This window comes from Mesocricetus auratus, unplaced genomic scaffold, assembly GCF_017639785.1.
Source record: "Mesocricetus auratus isolate SY011 unplaced genomic scaffold, BCM_Maur_2.0 Super-Scaffold_100676, whole genome shotgun sequence".
In the NCBI taxonomy this organism is placed as follows: domain Eukaryota; kingdom Metazoa; phylum Chordata; class Mammalia; order Rodentia; family Cricetidae; genus Mesocricetus; species Mesocricetus auratus.
Window position 1 is genome coordinate 147289125 of NW_024429266.1, and position 16635 is coordinate 147305759.

At 40.2% G+C, this 16635-nt stretch overlaps 1 protein-coding gene across 7 annotated transcripts in view; it reads left to right on the forward strand.

Annotated features, from left to right (window-relative positions):
- Positions 1–16635, forward strand: part of Paip2b (poly(A) binding protein interacting protein 2B) — a 32957-nt gene that overhangs the window by 1723 nt on the left and 14599 nt on the right. The window contains exons 2-4 of one of the 7 annotated variants that reach the window (XM_040737461.1): positions 2130–2230; positions 6672–6761; positions 7861–7974. The exons of 1 other annotated variant lie outside the window; for it this stretch is intronic. The gene's annotated coding sequence lies outside the window, so the exon portion shown is untranslated. Of the gene's footprint in view, positions 1–653; positions 717–2129; positions 2231–6671; positions 6762–7860; positions 7975–16635 lie in introns of those variants that run through there. 5 more of the 7 variants (XM_040737462.1, XM_040737460.1, XM_040737463.1 and 2 more) reach the window with 5 other exon arrangements.

A 16635-nucleotide genomic window follows, 5' to 3' on the forward strand; every position in this document is an offset into this window, starting at 1 on the left:
GACCTGTAGGTCAAGGATTAAATGCACAGAGGGTAGAAGCCCTATTCCTTGTTCCATCCTCATTGCTCTAGACTTTCTGAAGTGTATTTCCTTAACCTACATAACCCATGTAGATCATAATCTTAAATCCTGAAAACCATTTGTCTTGCTAGATTTTTCCCTATATTTTACATAACAGGGAATGATTTTTCAGAAGTGTGATTTGTCCATTAATAGGTGCTAGAGTTTATAGCACAAAACTACCCTCTACTGCCTCTGTCCTCTGGCCGTCTCTTCGTGAGCACCAAACCAAGAAGGTCCAAACTTGCCTTACTTACCTTAGTTTGGGACAAACACAAAGAACAATAGGCATGTACTGCTATCTACATAATCCAGGTATTTGAGGCAAATACCTGACAAAAGCAGCTTAAAGAAAGTAGGATTTGTTCTGGCTCACAGATTGAGGGGTATAGTCCATCATAGGAGCTGGAGGTGGAAGGAGCTGGTACCATTGCATTCATAGTAAGCAAAGAGACGAATGCTCAGCTCACTTTTTGTTTTATTTTGTTCGTTTTTTGGCTGGCCTCGAACTCACAAAGATCTACCTGTCTCTGCCTCCTGGGAGGTGTGCGCTACCACCACTCAGCTCAGCTCACTTGTTTTTTCTTCCCTAGTTAAGGATGCTGCTGCTCACATTCAGATTGTTCGCTTTCTGTGACGACCCTAAATCTAGCAAGGTAACAGTGAATGACTTCAAAGGGAGCACTACTATTAGTTTGGGAATTACATGCAAATTGTAGCAAGTAAAAAGATTTGCACATAGAATTGTACTTGTGAGTGATCCCTAGTCCTCATTTCATGGTGTTCCCTCCCTCCAAATCCATCTAGAATGATCCTTTTGTGTACTGGGAAATTTGCTCACTTATTTATTCATTCAACAAATATTTATTAAGCACGTACTATAAGCTGTACTCTACTTTAGATGATAGCAAATGAGCTATAGATTAAGGTTTGGGTCTTGTATTTGAGTTAGAAAAATAACTAAGGCTTTCGTAGGTTGAAATTAGAGATTATTTTATCTGGTTGAATACCAAATGTACTGCTTCAAAGCCCAAGAAGACTTCTAGACCACTTCTACTCTTTTTCATATTTTTGAGCCTTTTTCCAATAGCCTGTATCTCTGTGTGTTCCTGCACATGGGGGTGGGGGAAGGCAATATGTATGTGTGCCTGTGAGTATGAAGACCAGAGGTCAACCTCGGGTGTTCCTTAGTACTCGGACACCTTCTTTTGTGTGGGGAGGAAGTGTAGGATCTCTTGCTAGCTTGAAACTCACCAATTACAGTAGGTAGTCTTGCCAGCATTTGCCAGGGATCTATCCAACTGCCCTGTCAGAGCTGGTGCTACAATATTACACCACCATGCTTGCCTATTTTAGGCGGTTTCTGGAGACCGATATCAGGTCTTTATGTTTCTAAGATGAGTACTTTACTACCTAAGCCATCTCCTCATTTGTGGAATATAGTGCTGACCTGTTCTTTGAAATCCTGATCTGCAGTGTACTAAGTGAACAGCTGTGGTACAACTTGGACTTTTGAACCTGTGTCCTAATTTCAAGATTGATGATGTGTAGACACTTTTACATTTCTTTTTTTTTTTTTTTCCGAGACAGGGTTTCCCTGTATTGTTTTGGAGGCTGCCCTGGAACTCACTCTGTAGACCAGGCTGGTCTTGAACTCACAGAGATCTGCCTGCCTCTGCCTCCTGAGTGCTGGGATTAAAGGTGTGTGCATCCATATTGTTTAGACTTTAGTAGCTTTCAAAACCATATAGATTAGTGGTTCTCAGCTTTCCTGCTGTTACCTTTAATATAGTTCCTTATTGTTGTGACTCCCAATCATAAAATTATTTTTGTTGTTACTTCAAAACTGAAAAATTGCTATTGTTATGGATCAAAATGTAAAATTCTGATATGCAGGATATCTAATATGTGACCTCTGTGACAAGAGTCATTTGACGTCCTAAGGGGTTGTGACCCACACGTTGAGAATCACTGATATAGAGCAACAACTTGGCAATATTTAAGATACTATTTTAGTTCTGGATACCCACCTTCTCATGCTTTGTCTACCCAACTTTTTTCCCCCAAAGGAAACTACCTGATCTTTCATCTTCTAAAGTGGAAGAGTGCTATTTGGCAGAATTTTGAGTCAAGCAAGGTTCTTGGTTCCTATGTGTCATCTTTAACTGAGGTACTGAGTCCTGGCCTGGTTTCTTGTAGAAAAAAGGGGTTGGCTTCATGTGTCATCTGTCTTACAAACTAGTATATTTGAATAGGATTCTGGAGACAGTTACTTTTCTTCAGAGTAACTGAGGAGTCCTAGGATTTTGTAGGCTTAATCTTTAGACACTATCTTACATGATAATAGGTACTGTCAGATAAAGCATCTAGCAAAATGGTTGACACATGTCAAATATTCAATACCTCTTTCTCCTGGTGCTGCATCTAGTTGTATTGTGGTAGAATTACTTGTTCATATGGCTAGCTTCCTTACTACACACTGGGAGCTCCATGATACCAGGTTCCACAGATCCATGCTTCTATCCTTGATGCTTGGTTGAGAACCTGATACATGGCAACTGTTGCACAGCTATCTGATCTGGGGACTTCTCAATTCCTCCTGAAAGGGAGCTGGTGGGGAGCGGGGTTACAGGCTTCCTAGAGAAAGTAGTAAGTTGATTCTCACACACGCACACGCACACTCAGCCACCTCTCCCAATCTTTTCTTCTTCAGCACATAGACCATCATTCTTCTCTGCTACTTCACAGAGTACCATGATTTACATAGCCGTTTCCCTTTGGTGGATAACATTGTGCTATTACAAACAGTCACACACCCAGTTCATGCTCATATACCCTGATGAAGCCTCTGGAATAGTTCTGATTAGATCCCCAGCTGATTACATGTTTATTCCACTAAAAGTTAGCCCCATTCCTAATTCTTATTACATAGAAACATGAAGCAAGACTTCTTTGGGCAAAGCTTGTGTACACTTAAGGGATGTATGTGTATCTCATCAAAATAACTAAACAACACCAAAGATTTACCCATTTCTATTTTTAAAACTCATATCTGTATGTATACACATGAACATACACAGCAAGTATAAAGTAATAACTATCTGAGGAAGGTGACTATGTAGTGCTCTGTAGGCACCCATCATTATGTCTATCCTAATTTTTTTGTCCTTAGCAGTTTTTACAGCAGTATGTGCTGTTTCTGAACTATAAAATTTTAGTTGAAAATATCAATTCAAATAAAGTAGGACCCACTCCTCTCATTTGCATGTCTGTATGGTGCCTCTGTGCTCAAAGAGCACTTCTCAGAAAACACCCCTCAGCAATCTGCATGTCACTACTCCTTTCCTTTAATTTAGACTGCATTTTACTCCTGTCTCTTACTTCACATTACATGGTAAATAGTTGCTGTCTATCTGTCTCTTTACTGGCTGTGAGCTCTATGAGAGTGTGTTTCGTTACATTTTCAGCACTTACAGTGTATGATACATGGGAGATTCATAGGTAATGAGTGAGTAAATGGTACTGTTACACACTGCAGAATTGAATGCCTGCATTAGTAAAATTGTCATAGATACTTCAGCCCCAGCCAGAGAGTTTTACATTCTCCCCCTAAAACTTGTATCTGTTGTAAGTTTCTGTGGTCATGGTTAATTCATTTGTACTGTGCCCTCTGGCCAAGCCATTTGCAGTTTTTTGTTTTTGTTTTTTTTTTTTCTTGAGTCAATTTTTATTGGTTACTTTTTATTTTTATTGTGATTTTTTTCAATCTGCCAGGCATGCTCGGGAAACTTCATCTTTTCACATCTGTGCCTCCTGCACCTGCTAGTCTCCTTGAAATGCTGATTTGAGGTTTTGTCTATTTAGAAAACATTCCAGAAATAAGCTTGCGGGCTGAGTACAGATCAGTGCTAGAGCCTACTTTCTGTGTTTTTGAAGTGGTTTGTCATTGCAGGAAATCCTGAAATCCCTTTAAAACTAAAAATGGAACTAGAGGTGGCTCAGTGGTTGAGAGCACTGGGTGCTTTTCAGAGGACCTGGGTTCAATTCCAAGCACCCATGTTGTATCACACAAATGTCAGTAACTCCAGTTTCAGGGTATCTAATGCCCTCCTCTATGGGCATCAGCCATGCACATGATACACAGATGTATATGCAGTTATAACATGTACACATATAAAAATAAATGAATATTTTTAAAAAGGAAAGAAAAAGTGGAAAATGAAACCAATGTCAGGCCTGACATGGAAGCCGAAAACTGGAGACATTAAGGAACACATATGTTCTTGTGCATATGCACACTGCATAAGTGTGTCATGTTTAGATACATAGATATTGTAAATACTGTATACATGTTTAAGTCTTTGTTTGTGGCATGTTTTGAGATAGTCTTATGTAGCTCAGGCTTACCTGGAACTTTGTGTAACTAACATGTGCTAGGATTTTTATTGTTTGCCAGAGAAGATGGTACTGTCTGAACTGAGGCTGTTTCAGTGAGGAGAGGGGAGCTCTGGAAGCCACACCTATGTAGAGGAGTTTTGCTTCAGTGAGTTTTCCTGACTTGTCAGCTCTCTAATGTCTACTTTTCTTCTCTCAGTCTCCCTTTTCAAATTGAGCAGCTAGGTCAACATGGACTGTTTGGAGAAGTACACACAGTGGTCTAGTGCTTTCCTGAGAGAATACATGCTTATTTTGTCCCCTTACTCCAGAGAAAAGTTTGTATAAGACAAGGGAAGGGAGAATTAGATTCTAGGCTAGCCACTATTATGAGGTCTGGCATCACATCAGAAAAAAAATGCATGCATTTTCTAAAAAAGAGTATAGGTTTCCAGGGTGTCTCGCCAAATTATCTGAGTTGTAATCTTTTTTTTAAAGATTTTTATTTATTATGCATACAGTGTTCTACGTGCATGTTTGCCTGCACACCAGAAGAGAGCACCAGATCTCATTGTAGATGGTTGTAAAGCCACCATGTAGTTGCTGGGAATTGAACTCATGACCTCTGGAAGTGCTCTAAACCTCTGAGCCATCTCTCCAGCCCCTGAGTTGTAATCTCTTAAGGTGGAGCCTCAGAGTCTACATTTTTAGAAACTTCAGTAATTGTGTAAGTGTGCCTGTATGTGTTTATAGGCCAGAGAGGTTAGTGTTGAATGTCTTCTTTCCTCTCCACTTTATTTACTTATTTGTTTGTTTATATAGCTTCTCTATGTAGCCCTGGCTTTCCTGGAACTTTCTGTGTAGATCATGCTGGCATGGCTTTCCCAGCAGATCCACTTTGTGTTTTGAGACAGGGTCACTCACTATACATGTAGCTCACTGGTTACACTAGACAAGCTGGTGGTGAGTCCCCAGGGATCTTCCTATTTCTGCCACCCCAGTGCTGAGATTACTGACATTTTACCTGAGCTCTGGGGCTCAAACTCAGGTCCTCATACTTGAGCACTTTGCTGACAGAGCCATCTCTTCAACCCAGCAGCCTAACGCAATTTTATATAAACATCTTGGTGCTAAACCATAGGTCAGATGGTGCTAGTCTCTTGTGAATTTTCACCAGCCTATACAATAAGGAAAACGAGGACTTTATAGTGTTTGTCATAAAACTAAATTCATATGGCCTATCAGATATTTCCCTATATTTTTCAGTGCTAAATTGTCTCTTATAAAATGGCATCAATAAGATTTTTTTATATTTTGCAATTTAAAAAACTTGTAATCTGTTTTCCTTAAAATATTTCAAAATATTACTAGTTTGAGTTCCTAAAGACTTTAGAGTACCTCAGAAATGTAGTAACTCTCAGAAATGAGATTCTTTGGAAGACAAATCTGTAGAGGCTCTGAAACCTGTAAAGCTAGATGAGACTCAGTCTAGAAAGATATGCCCTTTGTGGTATGTAATACTCTGCAGCTTCTAGGGTATCACTGTTAAACATGTTCATACTTCTGAGCAAACAAGAGTGTTTATGCCAGACAGGCAAATGAAGGCCTCAGAACAGTTGAGGTCAAGTTTTACTATCAACTAAGTTCTGATGAAATATATGGGGGAGGAGCAGGGATTAAACTTTTAAAGTTTTTGGGATGTTCAAGAGTTTCCTATAAGAGATTATAGGTGGGGGCTGTCAAGATGGCTTAGCAGTTAAGAACACTGGCTGCTCTTCCAGAGGACCTTGGTTCAATTCCCAGTAGCCACATGGCAGCTCACAACTGTCTGTAACTGTATCCAGTTCCAGGGGATCTGACACCCTTATATAGACATACATGCAAGCTAAACACCAATGAACATAAAATAAGAATAAATAAATTATTGAAATGTTTTTAAAGAGATTATAGGTATTCTGAAAGTATTGGGAAGTATCTAATTGAATACAGCTTTGAATGTTCATGGTAAAGGATATTGTGCATTGTATTTAATTTATACATACTAATGGGTAATGTGAATGTGTTCCTTCCAACTACCTCAATACTCTTACCAAATAGCATTTTTCCTCAGTTCCTATTCCCTGACCATTTGCAATATTTGAAAAAAAATTAGTTTTCATAGCTTTTCTGAAATTAAATGGGTAGTAATTAAGAGTATGGGCTTATCAGGTGAGGTGATAACATGCAATTAATTCCAGATGCCCAGGAGGCTGAGGCAAGAGCATGGCAAGTTTTCGGCCAACCTGGACAACTTAGCAAGACCCTGTCCAAAAAACAAAACAAGCCAGGTATGGTGTCTCAAAAACCAAAACAAGCCAGGTATGGTAGTACATGCTTTTAATTCCTGCACTTGGGAGGCAAGGTAGGCAGTTCTCATTCAAGACCAGCCTGGTCTACATAGGTCCAGACTAGCCAACATTGACATAGTGAGACTCTGTCTTACAATTGCTCCATGGTAGGACATTTGCTTTCAACATTGGCTTCAGGAAAGAAAGATCTAAACTGAAGTTAGGCTTTGGACCTTCCACAGTTGAATTAGTATCTCAGGCCAGATTGACTGGAAGAAGAGCCTGTGAAAGGAGCCATCAAGTACTTGGAAGAGCTATAACTTTATCCTTGTTCTGTCTCCTAGATTTTGAGTGGTTCACATGGTTATTTTCTACATACTAAGTTATTGGGAGGGGGCTTCTCTTATTCTAAAAGATCAAGTGCAGTGGTTTTAAACGTTCCTAATGCTTTCGACCCTTTAGTACACTTACTCATGTTATGGTGAACCCCCAACCATAAAATTATTTCGTTGTTACTTCATAACTGAAATTTTGATGAATCATAATGTAAATATTTGATATGTGACCCAAAGTGGTCAAAACCCACAGGTTGAGAACTGCTGACCTAGGGGAACTTGCCTTAAATGCTTTCTCATTTCATGGTGACAATAGTTCTGTTTTTACAATTTACATAGTCCAAGGTTCCTAAGCAGTTTTGCCAAAGGTCCTGAGGTGTAGTGCATATTTCACCACTGAAGACTTCCCTCTCGAAAACCTGCATTCTTGAATACAGCACAGGGAAGCGCCCTTCTCCTTCCCAGAGAGCAATTCTGCCCTGACCTTGGCTTCCTGAACAAGATTTCTTCAATAGTTAACTTTGAAATTTTGTCTTTCTTGAAATATGGTTCTTCTGAGGGAACATATTATATGTGTGTGTGTGGTCTATGTTACTGTCTCATTATAATACATCTAGGCTCTCTTCTCCCCTCTTAGTTATAACAATTCTTTTTTATTTTTCTCAAAATTGTATCAAATACAGTGGTCATTTGGTTGGTCTTGTCAGTGTAGAATTTTGAATTCAGATGATTTCACTATGGTAACTTTTATGTCTGGCCTTCAGCTCATAAGGAGAAGATCATAACCACTAATGCCATTGAATGCCTTTAATCCCACTTGAGAGGAACTCCCTGGCCTCATCCCCTCCTCAAGGTGATGTTCTTACTGTTGTCATGTGGTAAGTCAGCACCTAAATTTTGGATGAGCTACATTCACATCATAACAAGAATAAATTAATAGATAAAATAAATGACTAAATTAATAATATTAGGAAGTATTTGGTAAATTGAACGAGACTTCTTAGCTGTGTATTCCATGAATATGTATGTGCACATGTAATCATATATGTGCACATGCAGAGGCTAAAGGTCAACATTAGGTATCCTCAGTTGCTGTCTACCTTATGTTTTTTTTTTTATTTTTTTTGGGGGGGGGTGGTTCAAGGCAGGGTTTCTCTGTGACTTTGGAGGCTGTCCTGGAACTAGGTCTTCTAGACCAGGCTGGTCTTGAACTCACAGAGATCCGCCTGCCTCTTCCTCCCTAGTGCTGGGATTAAAGGCGTGCACCACCACCGCCCGGCTCCACCTTATTTATTGAGACAGCATCTCTCACTGAACCTGGAGCTCTTTGATTTCTCAAGGCTGGCTTGCCAGCAAGCCCCAAAGATCCTCTTGTTTCTACTGCCCCATCCCTGGCATAGGTACATACCAGTGCATCTGGCTTTTTTTATAGGTGGTAGGGATTGAATTCAGGTTATTGCTTACATAGCAAGTACTATACCCACTGAGCCATCTCTCCAGCACTTAGCTATGAGATTTTGTTTCAGATCTTTCCTTAGACTAGTGTTTAAAGAATATCAATTTGAGAATTATAGAAATTAGACTGATTAGAATTTCTATTCCACATAGAATTTTGCCACTGTATTAAAGGAATGCCCTCTAGTCCTCTTTAGTTTATTAAAATGATCTGTTGCAAATTAAAAAGTAAAAATGAAAGTGTTGTCTTAGACCTGACAAAGCAGAATTGGGAGGGGGTTATGGAAATGCTTTCAGGTAATAGTTCCTAACTGAAGCTGTGTTTTCTTGATGTGCTTACTTGATGCTTTTCAAATTCTATATGTTTTGTGTTCTTGGCCCTGGTCCAGGGACAAAGTTGCTACATTAAGCTTAGGATGATGATTCTTCCTAGAGGGTCTACATCAGTCTGTCAGTGTGGGGCACTTTAGAGATCTATAATACAATGGAGTGTAACATCAGCAAAGAGGTTGTGTTTCATTTACATTGTCTTTCTAATCTGGGGGTCTTCACTTTAATTTAAAAGTTGCCTCTGTAATTCTTCTTTGTTTTTTGTTACATATTACTCTTAGGAATCACAAAAGTGATTATTTTGTTTCTTGACTTTGTCATCTTCTAGTAATTCTTTGTTTGGGGATGTTGTGGTTTTGTTTTGATTTGATCTGGGGTGAGCAGTGAGCATATTGCTGTATAGACCAAGATAATCTGAAATTGGCCATCCTTCTGCCTCATTTTCTCTGGTGCTAGGATTACATTCTTGTACCTCCACAGATATCTTAACTAATAAGGTTTTGAAAGTTGTGGCTTTTGTTTGGTTGTTTGGTTTGTTTTGGGTTTTATTCTTGTTTCTCAAGACAGGGTTTACCTGTATAGCCCTAGCTGTCCTGGAATTGATCTGTAGCCCAGGCTGGCCTTGAACTCAGACATCTTCCTGGTTCTGCCTCCCAGGTGCTGGAATTGAAGGCGTGTGCCATCACCACTAGTGGAAAGTTGTTGTGTTTTATTTTTATTTTTTCTTTAGTAGTACAGATTGAACTCAGGGCCTTTCACATGACAGATAAGGCTCTATTACTAAACTATTCCCAGTCCCCTTTATACTTAAAAAATTGAGACAGCATCTCACTCAGTCTGATCTTGATGTCACTATAGTCCAGGCAGGCCTTGACTTTCTAATTCCCCTGTCTCAGCTTCTTTAATAGCTGGGATTATAGGCCAGTATCAAAGGCCTGTCTTTGTCATCTGGTAATTACAGGAGTTTCCTGTGTTTTTGACAAGCACAATAACTGTGTGTTTATAAATGCTGCCTTGCATTAGGTGGGGAGTATTTGAGTATTTATGTCTTGTGGTCAGAATAGGAAGGCCTAACAGGATAATTCCCTGCTTGTTTTCTGCTAAAGTCTAAGCAACCTCTATTTCATAAAAATGGAAATATGGAAGATAAAATCATTCTAATTAGAGGGTATCTGGGACTTGGTTTTTCAATCTCTGCATATATATTCTTCTGATCCTCTCCACCCTATAGAAAATAGCCCCCACTTCTGCTCTTGTCTTGTCTGGGCCCCCACCAAATGATGAGTTTGTATACTTAATAAAGGAAGGCTTTGTGTTAATATGATGAGAGAGAATAAACATACTTGAAGTAAAATATGGCACATAAAAACAAGTTATACATAAAAGGCTTATGAAGGGGGCTGGAGAGATGGCCCAGAGGTTAAGCGCACTGACTGCTCTTCCAGAGGTCCTGAGTTCAATTCCCAGAAACCACATGGTGGCTCACAACCATCTACAATTCAATCTGGTGCCCTCTTCTGGCATGTAGGCAGAACACTGTATATGTAATAAATAAATAAATTTTTAAAAAAAGGCTTATGAAGTTGTGTGTTACTGTTTGTTTGAGACAGTGTCTCATTTTGTAGAATGGGCTAGCTTCAAACTCATAATCCTCCTGTCTCTACAGTGCTGGGATAACTGTGTAAGCCATCACACCAGGCTGTAAATGTTATTTTTGTTTTCTTTTAGTACTACAGATTGAACCCTATGTATGTAGTATGTGTCTGATTCTATCACCCAAGAAAATGAAGCAGGTGAATTTCAAGTTTGAGGCCAGCTTGGGCTACGTAGTGAGATCCTGTCTTTAAAAAAAAAATGTGTGTGTGTCCATGCAAGCATATGTATAGGTATGACCCTGCAAATAATTAGGAGAAACCAAAAGATAACCAGGGAGCTGGAGTGTAGCAGCACCACTGCCACAGATTAGTGTGTTTCACGTGACTCTGTAGTAGATGATTTCTCTTTACGTGTTCTTGTTCTGATTCACTGCTCCCCATGCCACCATCTGTTACTAGTACAAATTCCAGGCATTTGGACTTTAGATCATGGGAACATCTCAGCTATTCAAAACTAACAGGTGGGCCAGGCATGGTGGTACACACCTTTAGTCCTACCCTGTCTAAATGGTGATTTTCTGGCTAGTCAGTATCACCACCACCACCACCACCAAATAGAAGCAGCAGCAGCTTCTGCTTTCCCAGGACCTAGACTATCCTTTATTTCTTCTTTCTCCAGCCTCTTGCTGTCACTTAACATGCACTGACCTTACCAGTGTGAAGATAGTTTCTGCCAACCTCTTAACCCTCTACATCCCACAGTCTTGCTGCTCTCTTTGGCAGCTGTCTCTCAGTGTCACCTGCAGTTTTTTGCTCCACCATTTGGCCTTGCCCCTTCTTTCTCTGAGTGGAGACGGCTCTCACTTAAGCATCCTCCATGCTCCTGCCTTCTATACACACTCCTTAGCTGCTTCTTATTCAACCTTTCAGCGGTCTTCAATATCCATAGGCTCTTGACTGGGCATATCTTACGGCTGCTGTAACAAAATTACTATAAACTGGTGCCTTAAAACTGATTCTGAGGCCTACAATCCCTCAGTAGCTCCAGGGAAGGTTCTGTTCTTGACTCTTCTAGCTTCTGTGGTCCCTCTTTGAAGGGGAATCACTCTGGCCTCTGCCACCCTAGTCATAATACCTCTTTTGTCCTGCCAGTCTACAGTCACCCCCTCCTTGTGTTTCTTCTATAGGAACACTTAATAGAATTCACTTGGATAATTCTAGATGATCTCTTTGTCTTGGGGACCTTCATTTAGTTACATCTACAAAGTCCCCCTTTTTTTTTATTTTTTATGAAACAGGGTTTCTCTGTGACTTTGGAGGCTGTCCTGGAACTCGCTCTGTAGACCAGACTGGCCTTGAACTCACAGAGATCTGCATGTACCACTACCACCTGACCAAAGTCCCTTTCTCAAAATAAGATAGTATTTACTGATTCTAGATTAGGATGTGGGCTTACTTTTGCGAGCCTTTCACTTACCCTAGTGCACTGAAATTATCTGGTCTCAGCTCTCAGCTGCTTCTGAGCCTCATTTTCATGTTATCTTCCTCTGCCTGATTCTGTCAAGTGCTGGCGTACATCTGAGCCTAGGTCCTTTTTCCAACTTTGCTCTTTCTCTTTAGATAATGTCTTTAATTGCCATTTATATAAATGACTACTCTACCTGACTGTGTTTAGACAGACTTCTATTCTTGCTGCATATAGCCAGGCCACATAACATCAGCACTGAAGTGGTTTAGAGGCATTACAGATTTAACAAGTCCACGGTAGAACTCATCATATTTCTTAGCTGTCCCCACCCCATCGCCACCTAAGAAAGGTTTGTTCTTCCCAGAGTTCTATAGCCAGTGAATGGCTACTATCCACCTGAGTCTTTGGAGTTCCCTCACCCCAACTTCCCACTCCCAGTTCAACACAGAAAACAGCCTCAGATAGTTTGGAGATTTGCTGCTTCTCCTTTTGCTGCCAAGCAGCACCAGAGTTAGAGTGTTAGCAGTCTTTTGGGTCTCATCCTGTGCTCTCAGCTCTAATCTAGTTCCCAAATAGCAAAACAGAATTTGAGCCATTTTACTTTGTGGCTGAGAATTCCTTATACTTTTTTTGGTTTTAAGATAAAGCCCTAGGCCGGGCGTTGGTGGCGCACGCCTTTAATCCCAGCACTCGGGAGGCAGAGGCAGGCGGATCTCTGAGTTCGAGGCCAGCCTGGTCTACAGAGCGAGTTCCAGGACAGCCTCCAAAGCCACAGAGAAACCCTGTCTTGAAAAACCAAAAAAAAAAAAAAAAAAAAAAAAAAGATAAAGCCCTAGATATTTCTTGTGGTCTCAGATCCTGTAAGCTCTGGCCATGTTCACCTTTTCATCTCGTCTCTTTCTTCCCATCCTCCTTCTGTGTGCAGTTATCTTTGAGTTCCCAAAACTACTCCTCTTGAGAGAATGTAAGCATCATTACGGTGGGAACTGTGTACATTGCCAAGACAGGGAATAGTCTAAATAGACACATATTTTAATGAATGAATGAAGCTAAAAATCTCAGTTGCTAAAATGTAATTAAAAAGGGTATATTTGGCCGGGTGGTGGTAGCGCCTTTAATCCCAGCATTCGGGAGGCAGAGGCAGGCAGATCTCTGTGAGTTCGAGGCCGGGTTGGTCCGACAGCCTCCAAAACAATACCCTGTCTTGTAAAAAAATCAAAAAAAAAAAAAAAAAAAAGAAAGAAAGAAAAGAAAAAAAAGGCTAATATTTGGGGCTGAGTGGTGGTAACAGCTCACACCTTTAATCCTTGCATTTGAGAGGCAGAGGCAGGCAAATGTCTTCATGTTTGAGGCCAGCCTGGTCTACACATTGAGTTCCAGGATAGCCAGGGCTATGAAGAGAAACCCTGTCTCAAATTTTTTAAATGCAGGGTATGTGGGGGGGGGGTGTTTGGAATAAAAGAGAGACAGACACAAAGTCTCACTGTGTATCTCTGGCTGGCCTGCAATTTGCTATGCAGAACAGGCTGGTCTTGAACTTGCAGAGATCTGCCTTCTCTGTCCCCCTTCCCCAGTGCTGCACCACTCTGCCAACTCAAAATAAAATTTAGCTAGCTAGCCTGATTGGAGTAATGAAGCTAGAAACTAGAATAACATGTGTTTGCAAATGCTGGCATATGTACTTGCATACATTTTGACATAAGCTCACATGCAGCCCAGACTGGCCTCAAGTTTCCCATGTAGCCAAAGATTATCTTGAATGTCTAATTCTCCTGTTTATCTCCTGAATATTGAATTTATAGATGAATACAACTGTATCTCGTTTTGTTTTATGTGATGCCAGGTATTAACCCCAGGACTTTGTTAGAAAATAGAAATTACTTTTATTAACTCTTTAATATACTTTATAATAGTATTCATTCAAAAATCCTAAATATTCTTCACAGAGAAATTGTGAGCATGGACATGATGCAGACTGTAGCTCCTAAAAAGCTGGGGACACTACTCAGTTAGTAGAGCATTTGCCTGGCATGCAAAGAGGCCCTGGGTTTGAGTCTATAGTACCACATTATAGATGTATGTTGTGTATGTGTTTATATACATACACTAAATTTGGTTCAGAGAGCAGCCATGTTTGGGTGTGAACATAATTGAACTAGGAATTATACAAATTCAGAGTGTTGAATTGACAAAGCATATATTTGTTGTTGTTTTTGCTGTTATTCCTTTTTTTTTAAGTGTCCTAGATGCATTAGCACATTATGACTGGAAACTGAGACCCCTATTTTAAACTCTTGACTATGGTCATTCAGGTCTTGTGCAAGCTCCATGATTCTGCCTCCTGTGGACAGGGTTGTATACCCTGCATTTACTGTTTTTTCCAGTTTTATCTGTAATGAAAGTTGCCATTTTCAGCATGTTTCCTGTTGATGGTTTAAATGTAAAGTGTCTTCCAAAAGAGTTGGTCTCCAACTGGTGTCACTATTGAGGTAATTAGATAACCAGGATACTAACTTCATCAGTGAATTAATCCATGTTTGAGTTTATTGATCATTGGGCTGTTAGGGCTTAGAGGAAGTCACCCTTTTAAAGCATTTGTCTTAATCTCTATATTCCCCCAACTTACTTCTCTCTGTTTCCTGAATGCCATGAGGTGAACAGCTTTCTTCAACCGTGACCTCTGCTTTGATGTTTCTACTGTTTTTAGGCACAGGCCTAAAAACAATGGTGCCAATTGGCAGTAGACTGAAACTATGTGCCAGAATAAATCTTTCCTCTTCTAAGATGTGTGTCAAATATATTATGACTACATCAAAGAACTTTAATATTTCAAGTGCAGAGGAAGAATAACTTTAATATTTTTCTTGGATTTCCATAGTGCAGTGTAGACCCAGGCTAGACCTGAAGTCTATCTTAAGTAGGGTCTGATCTTGAAGCATTCCTCAAGCACTGTCCTGCTTCACACTTTAGTTGTTACCACATAGCTACTTAGGAATTAAAGCAACAGATATTTACTCTGGGTGAGGAATATGGCAGCAGCCTAGTCCTGTGCCTCTGCCTGAGAATCTGTTGTGAAGTTGCAGGAAGGCTGTCAACTGGGACTGTGCTTGGCAAATCTTGATTGTGGGAAGATGCTCTTCCATGCTCACACTCAAGTGGCTTGCTTCCGTTATACCGGCAGCTCTGGCATTGCTGCCATCATGGCAGGTATTCTGATTCTTAATCCTGTCTATGAAACTGAACATTTTTAAAAATCTGTGATAGCTCTGGACATATTTCTTCATCCCCACTACATTAGATTTTCACAAGAATGTGCCTTGGTGTGTAGAAAAGGGTCATATTAAACAATACAACCTGGCAAAGTGGAATGATCAGAAGCAGCTCAGTGTTAAAGTGTTTGGATGTAAGCTGGAGAAAAGCTGTGAACAGAATGTTGTGTAAAACTGGCTCAGAAGTCAGTGATACTAAGGATCACTACATCACCACATATCTTCCCCACATTGAAACATCTGTCTGCCTTTTAAGGAACTGTCATCTCCAGCTACTAAATAAAGTTAGGGACATATTAAGGTACCAGTTCATATTCACCCAATAGTGTGACTTTTTTTTTTTTCCGAGACAGGGTTTCTCTGTATTGTTTTGGAGACTGTCCTGGAACTAGCTCTGTAGACCAGGCTGGCCTCGAACTCACAGAGATCCGCCTGTCTCAGCCTTCCAAGTGTTGGGATTAAAGGCGTGCGCCTCCAACGCCCAGCTAATAGTGTGACTCTTATACTAATCTGTAACACAGAAAGGTAGATTAACTCCTCAGTCTGGTCCCCTCCCCTGCCATTACAGCCCTCAAATTACAGTTGAGGGCTGGAGTGGTGGTAGCTCTGTGATAAGGGATATACCCACCATACATAAGACCCTGGGTTCAGTCTCCAGCTTTGAAAGAAAATTAAATATTGCTGGGTGGATTATATCTAGTCAGTCAGAATATAGGTGTGATAGTACTTCATTTGTTTTTAACACTGTGCAGTTATATGGCTATGTTGTACAGTTACATATATTGCTGCTGTTTGGAAAAAACAACTTTGCATGTAGTGGAAGCTGTAGGTTAAATATAAAGTACAGATCAGTAAATACTGTGTGAGCACTGAGAACTGCAAGAATTGTTTCTATGTTTTTCATTTTATTAAGTATTTATATTTAGTTCTACAACCTGATGATAATATTATAGCAAAATGAACCCTTTTACTACTTACTGTTTACAGCACAGATCACTTCTATGATCTCAAAATGTGTGTGCCTGTCTCCAGAAAATAGTCTGCTCTGCAGCAGAAACCAGCTGGGTAGTTTAATTCTGGCACTGTCTACCTAGAAATAATTTCAGGTCTCAAAGATTGAGAGCTCAGTTCTAACACACCCCTTCAGACACCAGTTGAAATTTCTAGACCTCTGAAACGTATGACAAGCTGGCTGTCAATTGGGGTTCCCAATCTCCCATCCTTGGGTTTAATTTGCTGGTCAGCTCATAATTTAGGGAAATACTGATGTTTACTAATTTATTCTAAAGGATATTTTGTAGGCAACAAATAGCACAGTGTTTGGTGTTATATGCCTGTAATTCTAGCATCTGGGAGGCAGAGTCAAACAATCACAATGAGTTAGAGGTCAGCCTGGTCTATATAGTCAGTTTCAGACCAACT